The sequence below is a fragment of the Durio zibethinus genome, chromosome 6 (genome assembly GCF_047325235.1).
Source record: "Durio zibethinus cultivar Kanyao isolate XHJ-2024 chromosome 6, ASM4732523v1, whole genome shotgun sequence".
In the NCBI taxonomy this organism is placed as follows: Eukaryota; Viridiplantae; Streptophyta; class Magnoliopsida; order Malvales; family Malvaceae; genus Durio; species Durio zibethinus.
The window spans coordinates 21,230,616-21,248,514 of NC_143167.1; the positions used below are offsets into that span (position 1 = coordinate 21,230,616).

Here is a 17,899-nt window from a genome sequence, read left to right on the forward strand (position 1 = left end):
AAAAATACTTGATGAATCTTGATCTTATTTTTATGAAAATGAAATCATATTAATAATTCGATAATTAAAGGGGTAAATAAAAGAGAATTCAATAAACTTATTTTTCTAAAACACCTTTATTGATATACTTAAAAAGTACTTAACAACATTTGTTTGACTGTAGATTTCTATATTGATATGAGCTTGGTACTTGATAATGATGTCGACATTATAAAGCACAACAAAGTGATTATCTAGCTCAACACCATTTTTTAGAGTAGTACACCCTTGGTCTCTCATTCGATTAACTGGAAATCTATCTTCCTTGATATCGACTTAAACCATTCAACTGAAGCCTTTGAAATCCTTGTAAGGTTATTTTTGTAGTCCATATAGTAAAGTTTGAATCAAACGGTATAGCCACAATTCCATTCCCAATTGTCTTGCAATGACCACATAAAATAACCTCGGGCATCACAATTATCTTCACTATGTTTAATCATTTTTCTACCAGCTGAGTACAATCACATCTAATTTTAAAGTACCCCAATGTAGGAATCTGATACAACTTGAGCAGTATTTTTCATTACCTTATAGCAGTTGATAGGGTTGAGAGATAATTCCTATGATATTTTATCCTTTTGTCATCTTTCAAAGCCTTTTTTGTACTTATAAATGGGTTGTTTAAATCATCCATACTTACATAAATGTAAATTGTCTAACATTTTATAGTACCATAAAGGATTGAACAATTTTGAAACTAAAAGTATACTCATCATTTTCTATTATTATAACATATGGATTGCCATACTTATCTTTAAAATATCTAGCCAACTTCCTAATGCCCCATGGGAAATGCATATCCACCGTGAAGCTGCCTACAAAAGGAAGTACTTATCAGTTGAGATTTATATTTATGATTCTAGGATTCCAATAATTTGTCAAGACATACTCTTTCCCTAATGGCAACTCCACCTCAAAAAGCTATAATTGAGGAGATGTATGAGATTATTATTGGACTTGAAGCAATAAACACAACAACGTAGAAGCAATATATCGTAATAAACCCACAGTAGTAGACAATAATCAACAATCAACAATGCAAAAAAAAAAAATAAAGCACATTAAGATTTAAATGAAAAGCCCTCCAGTGTAGAGAAAAAAAATTACAGATTACCAGAAAAATCTCCATTATCAAATAATAGATATACAAAGTTTTTCTTTAGCTAAAACTAGAGCTAATCAACAACTAGAGAGACAATTGAAGAAATATTACCAAATAGATGACTCAATAAATACACCTTGAATTTATTCCTAGAGAGCTTCAAACCCAATCTTCACCGTTCAGAATGTAGAACTCTGAATCATAAACTTGCTGATAAAATTTTAGCTCAATCGAACCATGGATCAACTTACATTCAACTAACTCTCTTTTTTTCCTTTTTTCTCTATTTTTCTTGGCTTTTCTTCTTTATCTTGGTTTCGACGCCACCACCTTCTGTTTCTTTATTATATAGCTCCTTTTTATTGTTTAAGGTTTTATATAAGTAAGATTCTCTTAGGTCAAAGACAAAAAGAAAAAAAAAGGCATTAGGCCTTTTAATTGGCCAAAACCAAAGGGGCTGGACCCCAATCTTCCTAACAATTATTACTTTTGTATATATGAATTATATTCTCACTACAAAGATATATGAAATATTATGTTCTGGCATCTTACATGTAGTAATAGTAGCAGCATCTAATGAAGCATCCTACAATATTAGTTTCTAGATTTAGGTTCAGTCATTTTGTTCAACTAACTCTCATTTTTCCCTTTTTCCTTTTATTTTTTTTTTGGCTTTTTTTCTTTCTCTTGGTTTTGGCATCATGACCTTTTGTTTCTTTATTATACAGCACCTTTTTTATTATTTAAAGCTTTATATAAGTAAGGCACTCTTACGTCAAAGATAAAAAGAAAAAAAAAAGGCTTTAGACCTTTTAATTAGCTAAACCAATGAGGCTGGATCCCACTCTTCCTAACAATTATTACTTTTGTATATATGAATTATATTCTTACTACAAAGATATATGAAAGATTATGTTCTGGCATCTTACATGTAGTAATAACAGCAACATTTGATTAAGCATCCTACAATATTAGTTTTTGGATTCAGGTTCAATCATTTCTAGCATAATGTGTGGTATAATGGTTTATGCCAATGAAGTCGAAAGACTCCACTAGCAATTTGGGCATCTCTGGTATGACTTCAGTTAACCTCTCTTCCACAAACCTTTTCATTGAAAAAGGATAGTCACCAAAGCAAAATGGATCAAAAAACTTAATTCAATAATGAAAAAAGATTAAGGAATTTGATTCAATTTACTAATATCAAACAATTTGATACATAAAAATTAGCATCATATACTACCATCCAATCCCAAATCCATCGCTCTATTTGTTGCATCTTTATCCTTATCTTTATCATATATTGATCATACCATTTGGCATCCAATGCTATTCCAGTTTGACCTCTTTGTGTTTCCTGGAAACAATTTCTTTACTAATTTTAGTTGAAGAATCATAGTGATATCTAATGAGACTTTTTATTTATGATCATACCTTGAAATTTCATTCGTGTAGACAACTAATTTTGTCCATGATATTTTATCACTTTAACCCGGGCTCGGTTTGTAATTAGGCTTTGACCATAATTTTTCAAGCCTGTTACATGGTTTATTTTCAAATGCTCAAATATGAAGCCTAATGTGGGCCTCGTGGTGAAGCCCGTTGCATTGACCCTAAAAATACCCAAATTGGCATGATAAAAGGCTTGATAAAGGCCTATTCTTAAAAGCCCATTAATGGCCCATTATTGGCCATTAAACAAGTTTAAATAAATAAATATATAAAATATAAATAGATAAAAAAATCATTAAATTAATTATTAAATATAAAATATATATATAAATAAATAAAAAATAAAAAAGTTCGATCCAAAATAAATGAAAACCTAAATGAAATAAAATTAAACAAATATGATAGCCCAAAAAAAAAGCCACAGCAAAAAAAAAAATAAAGGCTTAAATGGGCCACAAATGTTGACCATTTTTACATAAAAAAATGAAAAAAAAAACCCAAACAATGCATGGTTTTACATGAGGCTTTACACACATGAAAAGAAAATAAGTGTGGCTGGTTAAGAGATGTGAGAGGAAAAGAGGATTGTGGGTGGAAGGAAAACAAGGTTGTTAAGAGACGTGGGAGGAAAAACTATAAAGTAAACAAATGGGCAAATAAAAAAAAGAAAAGCCAAAAAGAGGTGTGAAGGAGTAAGGTAGTAAAAATGGGAAAAGAAAAAGAAATTACAATGAAGCAAAGGAAAAAAAAAGAGGTGTGGCTGGTAGAGCATTTGGGCAATAGGCATTAAACCAAAGAAAAAGCAAAAAAAAAAAAAAAAGCAAGCAAAACGTAGAAGAGCAATTGAAAAGCTAAAAATAAAGAAGGAAAAAAGAGGGAAGGCAAGCATTCGAACATGAAGCAAGCAAAGAAAAAAGATGTGAGTAGAAAGGCAATAGAAAGAAACCAAAAAAACTTGAATAAAAACTAGAAAAACTAGTATAGAAAAAAAAAAAAAGGAAAATGAATGTGAAACATGGAACCAGTAGTTAAAAAAGGAAAAGAACGACGTGAAGTCATGGTGATTATAATAGAAAAACAAGGCAATGCCTAGGAGGAACAAAAAAAAAAGAAATAGGAGAGCAATCGACAAAAAAAATGAAACGAAAAAAGTTGTGACTATATATATATATATATATATGATTCATGTGCTCGGAAGGTGACCAGGAAAAGCAAAAAAAAAAAAAGTGAACTTGGCAGCAAAACAAAAAAAGGAAAAAAATAGAGCAAGTCTACCAAACTAGTTCCTTTTCTTCATTTTTTTATCTTCTTACATATAGGGGATTTAAACTTTATTCTCAATTGGTGTATGTTATTATGGTTTCAATTTTTTTTACTTTAAACATTTTAGTCCCTACATATTTTTTGTTTTTTATCAAACCAGTCTCGTTTTTTCCCTACAGTGTGGAAACTTAAAGCTTCATTCTTTGTATGTCTGCTACTTGTGTGTTTGTTGCCTCTTTTCTTTTGTATGTGAATTGTTATGGAGTAAAAAATTCCATCATGTCATGGCTGTTGGTTTTGAATGAAAAGAAGAAAAGGGTAGTTGGGACTCGATTGGATAAAAACTATGGTTCTCTCCTTCCATACTTTGTCTCCACATGAAAGATGAGAATTTTGATTTATCCTAGTTGTAGTAAATGAAAAGAAGGGTTTATAGAATCTAGGTTGGTCTTAATGGTTTGTGTGGGGAAAAAGTTTGAAGTTTTTTTATTTGGTTCATGCTTGTTTACAATAGAGGTTGTTGTTAAAGAATGATTCAAGTGGTGAGTCTACCCCTATTTGAGAAAAGTTTAGTTATATCTTTTTAAGAGTTTGTATTCACCTTTTTTGTTTTTCTTTTATTTTAGTTTAGAAATAATAGTAAAAGGCATGCACATTTTTCTTATGATGTTTGATTTCAATTTAAATTTCATGCATGTTTAATTTCCTTATTAGTTTAATGTCCGTGCTTGTTTTAGTTTTTATGTAATTTAATTTCCATATTGTAAATTACATTAAATGTAATTTATTCTAAATACATTTTAAATTTATTAATACTATCATACTTCTTAAAAAATAATAATAAAAGAAAACAATAAATATAATGATAATAATATAAATGATAAAAATTTTAAATCCCTACTTAGATATTGAAAAGAATTAAAAATTATATTTTTAAAAAATAATAATTTTGTCCAAATGTTAGGGAATTATTAAACAATTTAAAAATAATAATAATAATAATTTGAAAAAAATAAAAGAAAATATAAAAATCTATTTTTAGAAAATTAGATAAGAGTAAATAAATAATAATGTTAAAGAAAAAATACGAAAATATAAAAAATTCAATTTTTGAGAAAATTATAAAATACAAGCTTGCTCCAAAAGTTTGCCCAGATGTTGAAAATTTTTAGATTAGGTTCACAAATTACTAAAAATCTAACACCTTAAAAATGAAACCCTAAAACCCTATGTGACACTCAAAACCTTAGGTGAGACCCTAAACTATAAGGGAAACCCCGAAGCCCTTTGTGAAATCTTAAACATGAAACTTTAATGTGACAATCAAAACCATAATGTGAAACCCTAAAATGAAACCCTAAACCTTTAGATGAAACCTTAAGTCCTAGGTGAAACCCTAAACCTTAGGTGAAGTCCAAAACCTAAATCCACTCAAAAACCCAAGACCATTCCAAAATTTAAAAAGTTATATGAAAACCTTTTGTAAAATAATTTATTTTCAAATGCCACCTAGATGATGGAGTATTTAGAAAATTTTATTTCGTCAAGAATGTTCATATATTTTCATAAGTTAAAATAATAAAATTAAATAAATAATAAATAACAAATAATGGTATCTTCAATATAAATAGTTGTACCAAAGCACCTAGAGGTTTGAGAGTTCAAGTAGTCTTTTTTATATTTAAATACCTAATCTTAAATTTGTATCTCATCATCACTTATAACACACATTTACGTCCATATTTGCATGTATTGCTTATATATATGTTTACTTTAATTATTGATGTTCATGGTTAGCTATTTAATTATTTTGTTATTTTTAAGAAATTGATTTCAAAAATAAATAAATAAATAAAATTAAAATAATATTTTCAGAAATATAATTCTTGGTACTTTGCCTAGATGTTGAAAAGTCACCAATAATTATCATTTTTAAAGAATATTATTTTTATTTTTAAGAAAATGTTGTGATAAGTCTTAAACAGAAATGATTATCTTCAAATTATGCTTTTATGTTGAAGAATTTTAAGATATTTGTCTAATTTAGAGATTTTTATACCATTTCTAAATTAAGCTTTTTAATTGATTTTATTTCTTAAAAATGAAGAGAATTATAATTAAATTTCATATAAAACCATTTTGTCCAAAGTTATAATAGTGTATTAATTGGTACCAATTTTATGGGCACTGCAAAGGACTAATCCTTTCTCATGCTAATTGATTTTCAAATCTAATCCTGCTTCATAAACCAAAACTATCTTTTTAATAAACTTTAAATCTATTTTATTGTTTTATTAGAAAGATAAAAAATTTTGGGGGCCAATCACACCCTAAAAAAAGATGGTGGTGACTCACTATGTTTTCAAGATTTTAAATTTTTATGTCTAATGATTGAATCTCAAGACCGATACGTTATGATAACTTGGCAACTTCACTAAGGACATTTTGAGACCCAGGCCAAAATTTTCAATCATGTGCTACCAAAGGTTTTGAATTTAATTGGTATTATTTGACATTTAATTTAATTCCCTTTTATTTAAAGTTTTTTTTTTTTAAAAACCAATAAATTGCATGTTAGTTGCTATCTTGTTTTGATTTTTTCTTTTGTAATTTATTTATGTTACTTTGATTGATATATCACTCTACACTTTTTTGCATATTCACCTACATAACCTGGGCTCTGTCCTTATTAGGAGAAAGTTACACTCTTATGAGGTGATAACTTTTGCATTTGCTAGCGAAACACTTTCACTTAGATCGAATCCTTTTAGTTTATAGCTTGTAATAGGTGAAGATTGGTATGCCTTATTAATCTATAATAGACGATGATATAAGGCTTGATATGGGAACTTTTAGATGAATAAATCTTGACCCAGCATATCAAGAGCTATAGGAAACCTACCTAGGGTAGAGCCATACCTCCCTTTTTAGAAAATAATAAAAAGTGATGACACTGTATATATTTCGTTGTATTATATGGTTGTTCTATTATTTTTATTGTTTATTTGTTTTAGATTATTGATTCATTTTTGTTTGTATAGTCTTTAATTTTGTCGCATACATTATATAGGCATTATATTTTAAGAGGGAGTATTTGTTTTAGATCAGTCATCAATAAAAGAAGTTTTCATAAAGCCATTAATAATGTCACCTCTTAAAGAAATTATTTAAAAGTTAAAAGTCATACCAATCTTTTTTGTAGAAATTACCCCAAAGTAGGATATGGAAGGCATTTTAATGCAATTTTTGTTTAAGGTAATAGTGTAAATAAGTTAGTAAAAAAAATTCCAAATAAAAAAAAAGAAACAAAAAGATTTAGGATAGGCAAGTTGTTTGTCATCCTATTGGAATTCAATCATTGCATATTCATAGTTAAGGTGATTTGTATATTTTGGACTGTTTCATTTTTTTATATAGATTTTTATCGTTATCATACATAGGCATTCATAGACATATTTTGTGTAGCATGTAAATTAGGAATTGTTTTATGTCATTCAGCAAGAATAATAGCATAAGCACTTTGGTGTAAACCTTTAAAATAAAATATTTGTTTTAATGGGTATAAAAAGCTAAAAATATGAAAGATCGATTGAAGGCCCAAATTAGTGCGTTAGAATGCAATCAAGAGCAGTTTGGTCATGACATTTGAAAGATGAAAAAATAGCTCACTAAGTTAATAAAGATGGTTGATAGACTCAAAAAATTAATTTTGGTGCCTTTTCAAAAGTCTTTATCAATTTCAATCCAACTAAGTTCGATGAATTCATAGAGTCGTGATTAAATGATTCTTGTTAGGCCTAGTACATTTTTTGAGCATGCTGAAGCATCCAATGGTTTGAGCAATAATGAAAGTTTAGATAAGATCATGAAAGGGATGAATGATCTAACCACATAAGTGTTTAAGCTTCAAATTTTTATTTCCAAGACAGAGTTACTAGGTTCCATATAGCCCTTTCGAATATTTTTAAGTTCGAACTTCCATTCAAATAATTTTCATGTCAGTTTTCAACCTTCTTTCCAAGCATCTAAGATTAGGTCTTAAAACTTCATACAATCTCTGAGAAGTCTCTATCTGAACCAAAATCTTCAGCCTGCCATTCTCCAATCACTTGTTCTGCCAATTTTTCCACGTCACATTTTCACGTCACCACTAAATTCTTAAGGTCCTAGTCAACCAGTTGTTTAAAAATTACCTAAGGAAAAGAAATAGTTAGATCCTATCCCCATTTCATAAGGAAAACTCTTTCTCTATTTGTTTAAAAGACACCTTGTTGTCCTTATGCCTTCAAGGCCTTTAAAGCCTCCATACCCAAAAATTTTGACCCAAATGCAATATGTGAATACCATAGTGGGAATATGGGGCACTCCATTGATAATTGTGAGGGTTTAAACACAAAGTGCAATCACTCATAGATATGAAATAGTTTGATCCAATAATAATAGGTGGTTAAAGATTTTGTAATAATAAAAACGAGATAGTATGATAATAAACATGCATGGGACTTTTGATTAAAGAATGTCTTTAAGTGATAGGCTATGGGGAAAATAAAATACTTTTTTTGGAAAATGTTTTTTTTATTTATGTTAATATGATGTTGTCTTTTTTAACTTGGATATGTAAAATATGGTATGTTTATAATTCTTGCCCCTTTTCCAATTTCCATACTTTTCACCAAAGAGCTTTGTCATTTGTGCATTCATTCATTCATTCATTCATCCATTTATGTATCCATTCAATAGAATGCAATTCATGTGTGCTCTAAAAGAAGAAATTTTTTCAAAAATAATCCTTATGATTTCTTTTGAGGATTAGGAGAATATTATTTGATAAGAGAGATGGAAAAGATTATTAAGGGACTTTTTGCTTAAGGATATAATCAACTTGAAAGATCTAACTTAGGACATATAATAAAGGAGCCATGGAATCTAAATGAATAGATGAGGTATAGTCTCTTAGAAGAAAAGATTCAAGCTATAAAAGGTAAGGGTAAATTTGGTGATGCAAAGGAATCTTAGCTAGTTCTAGATATGGTTATTTCACCCAAGCTTAAGATTCTGATATTTAAGAAGTATTATGGAACTAGACATCTTGAGATACATTTGGCTCAATAATATCATCAAATGTTTAAGAATATCGATGACGAAAAGCTACTTATTCATGCTTTTTAAGAAAGTTTGATTGGGGTAGCAGCCAATTTGTATTATAGTTGAAAAAGTAGTCAAATTCATACATGGACGGATTTATCGTGAACATTCTTGAGGCAATACCAACACATGTTGGAGATGGCTCCAAATTAATTAACCCTTCAAAACATGAAAAAGAGCCCTAATGAAAGCTACAAAGAATATGCTGCTAACAGAAATAGGTTGCATAACAAGTTCAACCACCTTTAACTAATAAGGAGCTGAATTCCCTAATTATGAAAACCATTCTTTCTCCTTATTATGATAAGTTGATTGGCCACACATCCTCAAAATTTATAGATTTGCTACTTATTATAGGCAAAATTAATGATGGGATAAACAAGGGGAAAATTATAGATGCCAATGTGAAAATTCATAATGAAATACAAGAGAATATTTTCGATAGGTACACACCAAAGGCAATTGTTAAAAGGAAAAATGAAAGAAGTCTCATGATGATACATGAAGATTTAGTGAATGACTATTCCCAATGGTCACCATATTATTCCCAACCAATACTCCAAGTTGGTAAGTTTCCTTAACCATTTCATCATTGTGTTCCAATTCCTTTACTACAAACATTCATAGAACAAAAGATCAATCTAAGCCATTCACAAAGCTATAAGAGAAAAAGAGTCAAGCTGTATCATTCACCCCCAATGTTTTACGCAAAGCTCTTGACCTTACTTATTAAAAATTATATGATTTCTATTGCCCTTGTAAAACCTAAAAAGCTTCCTTACCCGAAATGGTATAATCTTAATGCTAAGTGTGAATTCCACGATGGGGTCAAAGGTTATTCTTTTGAAGACTGTACTACCTTCAAGTATGTAGTTTAGATTTTGATTAACACAGGTCTCATGAAGTTTAAAGAATTAGTTAGTGGTTTTGATGATTGATAGCGAAGGAGTTATGGATGAATGATGCTAAAGTTGAAGCATCAAGTGCGAAACTTTTGTTTTTGTAACTTTGAATGTTATTATAAGAGCACCATTAGGAATGTGAATTTTTAGGTCGGGTCTGAGTGTTTGAATTAAATGAATGAATGTTGTGCATCATAATATCTTATGGATTTATTTTGTCATTTATGGTTTTATTTCTTTTAAGTTTTAGATTTGTAGGTTTTTTTTGAAAGAAAAATAGTAAAAAGGGAAAAATGTTAAATTTGAATAAAGCCCCACATAGTTAAGTCCCAAGATTATAGAAAGAGAAATGCATTAAAAAAGAAAAAAAAGAGAAAAAATTTAAAAAAGAAAAAATAAAGCTTTGAGTCTCGGATGAGTTGGCAATCACTATTAGAAAATTTTCAAATACCTACATATCATTTCTTAAAACATTCAGTTGATTATGAATTTGAATTTGTGAACCTCACCTTCACATGATAATATTATGATATCAAAGAGTGATTTTTTTCCAAGGCAGTGAATAATGAAATAGCTAATTGAAAAAAGGAAAAAAGATATTGGGATTCTTAAAAGATTAGACAAACATGACATTTTTTAAGAATTCAGATGTGATAATTTGATGTGTCAATGTTACGTTGTAACTCTAAAAATTTTCAAAATCAAAGCCAACCCAAATTTAATAAAATGACCTCAGAAATACCTACCTTTCAGTTCTTTACCCTAAAATTATCCTAGTCTAGTATTTTAAAGGCTTGTTGATTAGAAAAAAAAGGACATCATTGCCTTTAAGATAACTTGAGTTATGATCAACCTATTCATTCTTTTTTTGGTAAAGTGACATGGATTATTTGACATCTTAAATGGGTTCATGTCATATGACCATTTTTTCTCTCATTCCACATTACCATTTTCTCACAATAACTTTCATTAAAGGTGATTTGTTAAAATGAAGGCATCTTCCATGAATTGCACACTACTACAAAGTGGATTAATATATGAGTTATGAAGGGCATGTAAAAAAAAAAAAGAAAAAAAATGGACAAAAGAAAATTGATTATGACATCTTGCATTTAAGAAATTTGAACAAATTTAAATGAAGACATGACAAATTCAAAAGTTTGTAAAAAAATAAAAGAAAGAAAAAGAGAGGAAGACTTTTGAAACAAAAAACCTTTCTTCAAATTCATTTTTCCTAAGTAATTTTGCTTAAAATGACAAATGGCTATCTTTTATCATCCTTTCACAAATATAAAAATTTATCCCTTACTACCCCTTTAAGCTTGATATATATTTTTTTCACAATTAAAACCTAACTAGGGATCACCATCCATATTGGAAGGTAAAAAGGATGCATTTAGGGGTTAAGAAAGGTGGTGTCTAAAAATTCCCATATGTTGAGGGTAAAGGCCTAATATAAAAGTTTCTAAAGTTTTGAATGCACTCAGAAAAAGAATGAAAAGAGAAAAGAGAAAAGAAAAAGAAAAAGTGAAAGAATTAAGAAAAGAAAGAAAGAAAGAAAAAGGAAAAAAGAAATGAATTGTGGAAAGCCAAAGAAAATGATAAAGAATATACCCCAAAATGAATCCTTCAAATGAAAGAATGATGCTTGGTTTTAATTATCCTTAAACACTTGTTTTGGGCTTGTTTATCTTTTTCTTTGAAAACTTGAACCTTGACATACGTTACATCTTATGAAAAGTTCATATTAGATAAAGCATGAATGCTTAAAAATTAAAGAGCCTTTTTTAGAAAAATGACTATGAATCATTTAATACCCTTTTATTCTCTAATTTCTTAATTGGACCAGTTTTCCCTTTTGGATAAGTTTAAATTTTTAAGTGCATGGTGTAATAATCCATAAAAAAAAAAACAAAAAATAAATATGGCTTTGGGTGAAAATCTTATAAGATGATAGTCTAAAGCAAGACTTGAAAGTCATTTCTAATAGATGGATCCTGAATAAAAGTAAACTTAACATTTTTGAAAGATCCAAAATATCAAAGTCCCAAATGTTTGAAAAGAGTGGATTTCAAAAATCTCAGCATTTTTTCATTCCCAAATAACCTTTCAAAATCTCAAGCCCTTATAGTTAACTTTGACATATGTCAAAATATCACATTTGAAAGCTAAAGAAAGTGTTTAATATGTTTGATTTTCAAGGCATTCATGTTTTAGGAAAAACTTATATTTTATCTGTGAGCCTACATTGAAAAAGTATATGCCTTTTTTATCCCTTTCAAGTGAAAAAACTTTTAAATGAAAAGAAACCTCCATTTATTGAACCATTCAATCCATTTAGAAATAAAAGTATCACATCTTTCATTTCTAGTAGGGATAGCCAATTCTTGAAAAAAATTTAATTCCAATTTTTCTAGTATTAATGAAAATTTAAGCCCAGTTTAGCTGGCATCCAAGTTTTAAGCATAATCGTAATCTAGCTGACATGCAAGCCTAGTTTAGCTAGCACATAAACCCAGTTTAGCTAGCAGATAAGCCCAGATTAGCTTGCATATAAGCCCAAATTAGTCGACATGTAAGCCCAAATTAAGTGAAAAGTGCACACCCTTTTATCCTCTTCATGTGGTGAATTTCTTTTGATTCAATAAAAACCTCTGTATTATCTAATCCATTTGAAAAGAAAATTTTTTCTTTTTTCATTTCTAATAGGGATCACTAGTTCTTGAGAAAGAATTTAATCCTAGCTTACTTAGCAACCATAAAAATTTAAGTGCGGTTTAGCTGGCACCTAAGTTTTAAGCCTCGTTTAGCTGGCATAGAATGAAATTTGAAGTTTAGTTTAGCTGGCACCCTAATGAAAATTTAAACCTAGTTTAGCTAGCATCCAATGAAAATTTAGGCCTAGTTTAATTGGCATCCAGGTTTTAAGCCCAATATTAGCTGGAATCGAGAAGTCTTAAGCCTAGTTTAGCTGACACCAATACAAATTTAAGCTCAAATTAGTTGACATTAAGAAATCTTAAACCCAGTTTAATTGGCACCAAAGAGATTTTAAGCCCAGATTCTTTAGCATTTATGAGGTTTTAAATCCAATTTAGCTGGCATTTAGGCCCAGTTTTAGTGGTCACCTTACTCAACTTATGTTTCAATTTTGATCACCTCATTTGATTTATAGTTAAATCCTAATCATCCTTATCTTTTGACTCACAATTTAATCATGGTCATCTTAAAAAGAAAAAACACAAAAAAAACAATAAAAGAAAATTTGTAAAAATAAAAATAAAAAAAAATTCACTGTAGGAAGTAGCATCCAGAAAAAATTGTTGTTTATATCTTTGCATTATTCTTAATCCTAAAAAATATGCAAAGAGGGATAGCTAAAAATATTTAATTTTATCTGAGATATTTTATCACTTTAACCTGGGCTCGGTTCGTAATTAGGATTTAACCATAATTTTTCAGACCCATTAAACAGTATACTTTCAAATGCTAAAAAATAAAGCCCAATGTAGGCCCCATGGTAAGACTCATTGCATTGACCAAAAAAAAAATTCAAATTGGCTTGATAAAAGGCCCAATAAAAGTCCATTTTTAAAAGCCCATTAATGGCCCGTTGTTAACCATTAAACAAAAAATTCAAATAAATAAAATTTAAAATATATAAAAATATATTAAAAAATTATTAAATTATTTATTAAATATAATATATATATATAAATAAATAATAAAAAAGTTTGGCCCAAAATAAATGAGAGTCTAAATGAAATAAAATGAAACAAATACAGATAGCCCAAAAAAATAGCCAAACCAAAAATAAAGGCCCAAATGGGCCACAAATGAGGATCATTCTCATGTAAAAAAAAAAAAGAAAAAGAGCCAAACCATACATGGGTTTGCATTAGGCTCTACACACGTCAAAAGAAAATGGGTGTGGTCAGTTAAGAGATAAGAGAGGAAGAAAAAGAATGTGGATGGAAGGAAGACAAGGTTGGTGAGAAATGTGGGAAGAAAAACTAAGAAGCAAAGAAATGGGCAAGGAAAAAAGGAAAGACCAAAGAAAGGCATTAAAGCATGAGGTAGCAAAATGGGGAAAAGAAAAAGAAACTATAAGGAAGCAAAGGAAAAAGGTGTGGCTGGTAGAACATTCGGGCAATAGTTATTCAACCAAGGAAAAAGCAAAAAAAAAAATTTGAGAAAGTAAGCAGAATGTAGAAAAGCAACTAAAAAGTTAAAAATCCAAGAAAGAAAAATAAAAAAAAGCAAGCATTTGGGCATGTAGCAAGTAAAAAAAAAAAGGACATGAGTAGAAAGGTAGCAGAAAAAAAAACTTGAATAAAAACTAGAAAAACCAATTTAGAAAAAAAAAAAGAGTAGGAATGTGAGATGTGGAATGAGTAGTGAAAAAATAGGAGAAAAGTAGTGTGAGGTTGTGATGGTTATAGAAAAAAAAAAAACAAGGCAATGCTTAGGAGGAATAAAAAATAAAAAAATAAGAAGAAAAGCAATAGACAAAAAAATAAAATGGAAAAAGTTGTGAAAAAAAATATATATATATATATGTATATATGATTCATGTGCTTGGAATGTGAGTAGGAAAAGCAAAAAACAAAAAAAAAAAAGGTAAACTATGGCAACAAAACAAAAGAGGGAAGAAAGTTGAGCAAGTCCATCGAACTGGTTTTTTCTTTTTATCTTTTTGCATATAAGGGATTTAAACTTTATTCTTAATTGGTGTATGCTATTATGGCTTCATTTTTTGGAACTTTAAACCTTTTTAGCCTCTACATATTTTTTGTTTTTTATCAAACCAGTCTCGTTTTTTTCCCTGCAGATGGATGCTTAAAGCTTCATTCCTTGTATGTTTGCTACTTATGTGTTTACTACTTTTTTTCTTCTATATGTGAATTGTTATGAAGCCCAAAACTCTATCATGTCATGGCTGTTGGTTTTGAATGAAATGAAGAAAAAGGTAATTGGGACTCGGTTGGAAAAATACTATGGTTCCCTTTTTTCATACTTTGTCTCCACATGAAATATGGGAATTTTGATTTATCCTAGTTGCAGTAAATAGAAGGAAGGGTTTATGGAGTCTAGGTTGGTCTTAGTGGCTTGTAGGGGAAAGTTTGAAGTTTTTTTATTTAGTTCTTGCTTGTTTACAATAGAGGTTGTTATTGAAGAATGATTCAAATGGTAAGTCTACCACTATATGAGAAAAGTTTAGTTATATCTTTTTAAGAGTTTGTATTCACATTTTTTGTTTTTCTTTTATTTTAGTTTAGAAAAAATAGTAAAAGTCATGCACATTTTTCTTATGAGGTTTGAGTTCAATTTAAATTTCATGCATGTTTAATTTCCTTATTAGTTTAATTTCCATGCTTGTTTTAGTTTTTATGTAATTTAATTTCCATGTTCTAAATTGCTTTAGATGTAATTTATTCTAAATACATTTTAAATTTATTAATACCATCATACTTCTTAAAAATGATGATAAAACAAAATAATAAATATAATGATAATAATATAAATGATAAAAATTTTAAATCCTTACTTAAATGTTAGAGGAAATTAAAAATCATATTTAAAAAAATAATAATAATTTCGTCTAAGCAAAACCTCAAAGCCCTTTGTGAAATCTTAAACCTAAAACCTTAATTTGAAACTCAAAACCCTAATGTGAAACCCTAAAATGAAGCCATAAACCCTTAGATGAAACCCTAAATCCTACATAAAACCCTAAACCTTAGGTGAAGTCCAAAACCTAAATTCACCTAAAAACTTGAAACCATTCCAATAGTCAAAAAGCTATGTGAAAACATTTTGTAAAATAATTTGTTCCCGAACATCATCTAGATGAGAGAGTATTTAAGAAATTTTATTTCATCAATAATGTTCATATATTTCAATAAGTTAAAATAACAAATTAAATAAATAATAAATAACAAAAAAATGATATCTTAAATATAAATAGTCACATTTAAGCTCTGCCTTAAAATTAGAAAGTACAGATGATCTTTTTTATATTTAAGGACCCAATCTTAAATTTGTATGTCATCGTCACTTATGACACATATTTATATTCATATTTGCATGTATTGCTTATATATCTGTTTATTTTGCTTATTGATGTTCATGGTTAGCTATTTAATTATTTAATTATTTTTAAGAAATTGATGTCAAAAATAAATAAATAAATAAATAAAATTAAAATAATATTCTGAGAAATATAATTCTTGGTATTCTGCCTAAATGTTGGACAATCACCAATAATTATTATTTTTAAAGAATATTACTTTTATTTTTAAGGAAATGTTGTGGTAAATTTTAAATGGAAAGGACAATTTTTGAATTCTACCTTTATGTTTGAGAATTTTAACGTATTTCTTAAATTTAGAGATCTTCACAGCATTTCTAAATTAAGATTTGTAATTGATTTTATTTCTTAAAAATCAAGAGAATTATAATTAAATTTCATATAAAAATCATTTTTGTCTAAAGTTATATAGTGCATGATTAATTAGTACCAATTTTATAAGCACTGTAAAGGAGCTAATCCTTTCCCATGCATAATCGATTCTCAAATCCAATCCTGTTTCGTATACCAAAACTATTTTTTTAACTTTAAATCTGTTTTATTATTTTATTAAAAGGATAAAAAAAGTTTTGGATGGCTAATCATATGCTAAAAAAGGATTGATGACAACTTCCCGTGTTTTTACGATTCTAAATTTTTATATCTAACGATCGAGTCTCTTAATCGATACGTTATGATAGCTTGGTGACTCCACTACAGATATTTTGAGAGTCAAGCTAAAAATTTCAATCATGCACTATCAAAAATTTTGGATTTAATTGGTATTATTTGACATTTAGTTTAATTCCTTTTATTTATGTTTAAAAAAAAACCAATAAATTACTTGTTAGTTACTATCTTGTTTTGATTTTGTCATTTGTAATTTATTTATGTTACTTTGGTTGATATATTACTCTGCACATTTTTGCATATTCACCTGTATGCATAAGTTCTAGACTTGGGTTCTATTCTTATTAGGAGAAAATTAAGTAGTTATGCTCTCGTGAGTTTATAATCTCCGCATTTGCTAGCGAAACACTTCCATTCAAATCAAACCCTTTCTGTTCATAGCTTGTAATGGGTGAGAATTTATGTGCTTTATTTGTTCATATTGGACGATAATATAAGGTTTGATCTAGGTATTTTTAGATGAATAAATTTTGACCCAACATATCAAAAGCCATAGGAAGCCTGCCTAGGATAAAGCCATACCACCATTTTTAGAAAATAACCAAAATTGTGATAAGCAACAACATAAGATAAAAAGATGTTGTGAGATACAATGTATGGTTCAGTTGATGAGTTTCCCATTTTACAAAGTAGACTACCAAGAATTGAGTAGCTTGGATTGAGGAATTATGAGGTTCATTGATGGTGATCCAAATGTTTCTCTTTATCTCCAAAAGCTTAAAAGCAAGTAAAGGCTTAATGCTCAAAGGCATCTCATCAATTGAGGCCAAATCTGCTTTCATATGGCCAATCATAGTTTATCCAACTATGTCTTTTAGATCACCCCAGCAAACACAACGTCCACCACCATAATAACATTAGTTCAAAACTTACAAAACAACATACATTAAAAAAAAAAAAATCAAACATACAATTAATAGCTTCCATCAATTCATAACTCATAATTACTAAACAAAATAAAAAAAATACGGCTTAACAAAAAAACACATCATGAATGACAAAAAAATTTTCATGCACAAAAATGATACCAAAAAGACCTGATGACAACTAAAAATAGCAATCTTAACAATGCATGAAAAATGAAAACAATTAATCAAACAACAAACACACCCAGAAACAACAACGTCAAAATAACAACAAAAAGACACCAACAAAAAACAAACCATCTAGAAAATGAACAAAAAAAAACCAAGAAATCAAATATGAAAAGAAAAAAAGAAACTCACTTAGATG

The 17,899-nt window shown here is 28.6% G+C and overlaps 1 pseudogene; it reads right to left on the minus strand.

Annotated features, from left to right (window-relative positions):
• Nucleotides 1-275: 275 nt before the first annotated feature.
• On the minus strand, nucleotides 276-17,608 carry LOC149518487 (putative beta-glucosidase 41; annotated as a pseudogene).
• Nucleotides 17,609-17,899: the final 291 nt, after the last annotated feature.